The 5,687-nt window shown below is 28.3% G+C and overlaps 1 pseudogene; it reads left to right on the top strand.

Moving 5' to 3' along the window:
- The first annotated feature begins 2,817 nt into the window (after positions 1-2,817).
- LOC132932986 (uncharacterized) lies at positions 2,818-5,031 on the top strand (annotated as a pseudogene).
- Positions 5,032-5,687: the final 656 nt, after the last annotated feature.

Genomic DNA, 5,687 nt, shown 5'->3' with positions numbered 1-5,687 from the left:
TTATATTAAAATAAAATAAGAATAAAAAATGTAATCAAGGCAAAGGTAATGCATTGTGCGGTGATCTACGCAACAACCGAATTATTTTACGAAAACAATTTCGTGAAAGAAAATATATTACCTACGTACAATTCAATACTTATACATACTTATTACTTATATATCGTATTAATTATAATAATTATAAATGCATAATATTACTATACATTTATACGTAGTGTAGTGATGTATTATCCATAATTATATTATCAATATACGCGAGATATTTATAATCAATCTATCGCGGACCGTCACTACAACTCACCGCTCCCACTTTTTATATAAGTACCAAAGGTGCAAAAATTACATATCATTTGCACCGAAATGAATATATTATATTAGTAGTTATTTAAAAATCGCTATAATATACCTACATGTAGTTGATATACCTTTATAAAAAAAAATTCAATTATAAATTATAATATGCATACAAGTAATTAATACAAATTGAATAAATCGGTTGATTGCGATTTTATAAAAAATTTCAATAATAATTATTATAATATGTACATTGTACCTATACAAGTGATAAATATAAATGTAATAAATTGAATTGCGTTTTTATAGAGAAATGCCAATAATAAATATTATAATAATATGTATAAAAATAAATATAAATTTAATACATTTGTCGATTGAGATTATACGTTTGGAGTTTTTAAAAGATATAGTTCTAAATTTAATATCTATTAACCGTGACACCCTGGTAGGATTTATTTATTATTTTTTTTTTCTTATTTTATTTTGGCACTTATGTCTTCCACCACTTTTAGAGCAGTTTTTTGTTTATATCTATCGTTTTTTTTTACACGGAGTTTAGCGGAATATTTTTGTTGGGAAATCACTAATTTTTTGTTGATACCTTATTATTTCGGGTACATATTGGCTTAACAATGATGTTTTTTAAAATTATTTTATATGTTTATAAATGGTTGCCATTGGTGGTCGCAGATTATAAAAGAAATAGTAGAAATTTGTATATTTTTTTTTTTGTATATTGGTTACCATTGATGTCGAATAGTTGCAATGCCGTCCACGGGGAATATTATCTAATAATATGTTGAAAATACGCTACAATAATTCCTAGTTAAATTGGCTATAACTCTTTATATTTTCTATGCAATAATCTAATATATATTATGAATATAGTAATACCTGTCAATACTTAGTTAGTACTTAAATTATTTAAACTCAAATTAAAATATTTATTGACACTATTTTACCTAAAACAATTGTATTTTTTTTTTTTCAAAATACTGTGCCCCACTGAGAAAACTCGTGTGGGGGCCCAGGAGTTTTAAATTAAATTGTAGGTACATAAAATAGTGTATAATTTAAAACAAATCCTCAAATCCTTAATTACACATAAAATATTTAGTATAAACCAAAGATTTTTATATTTCATTTAAATAATTTAATAATAATATCACATAGCTATAGGTAGTTGCCGATACTTAAGACCAATTAAAAAAAAAAGAATATTTTCCCTTAAAATTAATTATAGTCTGGCCAAAATACAATCTTGATCAACTTTATATGTTTTATTACTTACTTATATTTTGTTATTTATTAATTTAATGTGCATATTGTATGTACCTCCGTTTAAATATGTTTTCTGATCTCCTTCATAAAAAAATAATGCATACGCCACTGATTACTATTATAATCTGTAAGATAAGGCCAAGTTTTCCCATTTTTCATTCCGTGATATCCTCATTTAGACTATTACGAATTAAAAGAAAATATTAGCAAAATCGGACCAGCCGTTTTCAAGTGATGTGGTTACCAAGAGATAGCATTTTACCTTTAGAACATCTTATAACTCCATTGTGTTCATCCTTCCGTTAGTTACAGTACATAATTTTATAGTTATGTACGATTATAGATATACATCGACGATTTTTATTTATTTATTGCCAATATACTTAAGGTTATGATTGTTGATATATTTTATTGATGATTTTTATTTTTTATTGTCCGTGTAGTTATTGTATATGAAATTATAATTTATTGCGTTGTATTAAAATACGTTTAGAAAACGGGAATTTAGCACACTAACTGAGGAAACTATCCAAACATGTTATTATAATATTATATAGATTACTAATTATTAAAGTGTTCGTGACTTGTTTCAAGTTTTACATATTTAAAAGTTAGTTGCAATATCATTTACTAAGTTTTTAAAAAGGTATATAGGTACATAATTTTATATTTCCGTTGAAATATGGCCTGTAATATGAGTTATCCGCAGTGTTCAACTATAAAACTTGACAACCAAATATAAATACGCTTTACAAAACATTAAACTAGTAACAATTACAAAATGTCTTATATCCATTATGAATTTATTGCTTATTGCGTGGTGATCTCGTTGATATTGGAAGTGAATATGTGCATGTCCATTTACTGAGAAATTAGGTAAATGCTTTATTATTATTTATTCATTTTGAATTGATAATATATGGGTTAGAAGATAAATTTATCTTGAGGGGACTATGAGAAGTTTTGGGAGGGCTAAGCCTTTCACCCACCACCCTAGTCGCATTTATGAATACAGATTAATAGAATTAAATTCCCTTTTATAATAAAGAAACCCAAAACGCTCCTAGTAAATAACGGATAAAAGAACCAAATTATTCTAATTCACGAACGATATATTAATTACATCAAAATATGTCCCATGTCATCAAGATAAAGTATTTTTTTTAGGAATTGTAAAAATAATATTAACAGTTTATTTTGTTGTGTTTCAGTTACTGGCTTCCAAAATACGTCAAAATGTTAACCTACACAGATTTACATTTAAAGTACACACTTATTAGCGTTATTAGCGTATTGTCATTAATCGCCCGACCATTTATCAACAGCTCGGAAGTTTTTGAAATTGCATTTATAAGTGCCGCAGCGTTTGTGTACACAACACCATGGGACAATTATGTCATCTACAAGGACGCCTGGACATATCCACCCGATAGAGTCATGGCTGTTATTGGATATGCTCCTATTGAAGAGTACATGCTTTTTTATTATACAAACTGTACTGACATCGCTATGGGCTTGGCTCTGTGTCCGATGGTCAACGCCATACTTAAATTTCAACTATGACAAACGTAGCTACCAGTTGATTCGATGGGTACCGATTACGATTTTGACTATTGTCACGATAGTTGGTTATAAATTGGTTATCCCCGGACAAGGGACGTTTTACTTGGGATGCATACTATGTTGGGTACCTCCGGTGATAATATTTTTGTGGTATGGAGCTGGAAATTTTTTCGTGAAAAAAATAATACCGTCAACTTTTGCGATCGTGGTCCCTTCGCTGTACCTGTGTTGGATTGATCAAATGGCCCTCAAGGAGAACGTTTTGCATATCAACGAGCAGACTAGCTTAAATATATTCACTGTCGATGACTTGCCAATAGAAGAAGCATTTTTCTTCTTCGTAGTAAACGTGATCATTGTCTTGGCAGGGACTTGCTTCGATAAAGCTAGCGGTGTAATTGAAACGTACACGTCGGAGTACCCACTACGATTTAGCATAAGTTGGAAGTATATTTGTCAACTGTTCTCGGCATTCGTGACCTCAGAATATAATATGCCACAAATCGTCACGGGAGATATAAAAAAATGTATTGACATTATTACAGTCGCTTCAAAATCATTCACCACTGCCAGTTTTCTTTTTCCAGCCGGTAAGAACATCGTATGCGCCAATAAGTAGAACCAAATGTTTGTATAGGAGGGATGACTACAGAACCAGAGACTGAAATCTACAGGATTTTTTCGGTTCTGGTTCCGTTTTAGTTCTTAAAAATAAAAATAATAATCAGTTACAGTTCCGATTTTGGTTTTTAAATTTACAAAATAAGGGTTACGGTTAACTCCGGTACTTGCTGGTTCTTAAAAATTCATTTTTTCAAACATTATCTATATTTTATTAGGGAAGAGTTATAAAAAAAATAAATATTGTTATTCTTAGGTATTTCGTAAACATAGGTAAAAAAACACATCATTGTTATTCGATCATTTGAATTATATTGCAAATGAAAAATGTGACTCGCATGCTTGCAAATTAATCATTGTCGGTCGTAAATACGATTAATTAGAGTTAATAAAAACAGTTATTAAAAAAAAAAAAAAATGTCAAAATCATTCTAATAAAATCAACTAAATTTTGTTCTAAATTATTATAAATATGTTGAAGATTTTATGCAATATAAATATAATATATTTAGTAATCTATATAGACTGACTGCCTGTATTCGCACAGAATTGTTTTTCGTATATTGTGCATTGATTTATCTTTGAATTAAACTTAACACATACATTACTGCAATATAGTACCTATGTACTCAATGTCAAGGTACACTCGATATTACCAATTAGATTACCGATTCTCAGAAAATATGTCAAAATCAAAAATGTAAGAAAGTTTTCAACTATAAAAATTAAAAGTATCTGATGAAAACAATTTTTTAAAAAAGCAAATACAAAAATTCACGTCATAATTGTAAAATCAATAATTATTATTTTGCCCAGAATCTAAAACTAAATAGACCAACATAATAATACCTGACTTACAGTAAATAAAGATAAAAATAAATTTATTTTACTTTATAGTGTATTTTAAAAATATATTATTTTTTTTTCATATAACTATATAAGTACAAGTTCAGTTATGTGTATGGCTTGTAAATTGTACCAAATATATTCATATAATTGAGTTTTAAATTATATAAATAGGTATATACATATAATATTGTTTCTAATGAGAAATATTTATTATTTAGGGATTCGATTGGATTTAATAATTTTATACTCATTTTGTCGTGTAACGATGACATTATTGATGACGAGTTGGATGTCGAAAAAAAAAACGAATGTTTGAGTTAACTGAACGGATTCATCAACGAATTATTTCATGACAGAAAATCAGATTACGATGTACAAACAAAACTACAGGAATTGAAAATTGATTGGACAAAATAAATTTTTTTTAATACAGTTATTTGAAATAAAATACAAAATCATAGATCGATGCAGGCTGTAGGAAGTCTTCTTCTTTCAGATAAAAAAATAGTCATCAAAATCCGACGGTTCTACAAAGCTTGAGAGTTATTCCCATAAAGTAATTTATTTCGATATAATACACCTTATCAACCCCCTCCCCCCCCCCCTAAATAGGTGTCGGGTAGTAGATTAGTGAAAAAGTCTTACAATTGAGGTGGCAACTAAAATATAAAATTTAATTTTCAAATTTTATAGAATTGTGGAAAATTTGAAAAACTCCTTAGCAATGGTCTTAATCTGAACACGGATAGATGCTTTAAAATAACATTTACAAGAAATAAACATAACTTGCACTCAGAATATCAAATAAATAATAAATATCTTAATATAACATACAAATTCAAAGATTTAGGTATCACTCTATCAAATGATCTTTCTTTTACTGAACACATAAATATTATTTCAAATAAAGCCTTACAGGTACTTGGGTTTTTGAACCGTAACTGCTGGGAGTTTCACGATCCCATATATACTTACGTGTTTTATATTTTTCCCTCGTTCGATCAATTCTTGAATATGGATCAATAATTTGGAGTCCATACCAAAATTACCTGATACAAAAATTGGAACGAATC

This window comes from Metopolophium dirhodum, chromosome 1 (assembly GCF_019925205.1).
Source record: "Metopolophium dirhodum isolate CAU chromosome 1, ASM1992520v1, whole genome shotgun sequence".
In the NCBI taxonomy this organism is placed as follows: Eukaryota; Metazoa; Arthropoda; class Insecta; order Hemiptera; family Aphididae; genus Metopolophium; species Metopolophium dirhodum.
Note: the sequence above shows the minus strand (reverse complement) of the source record. Positions and strands in the feature narration are given on the sequence as shown.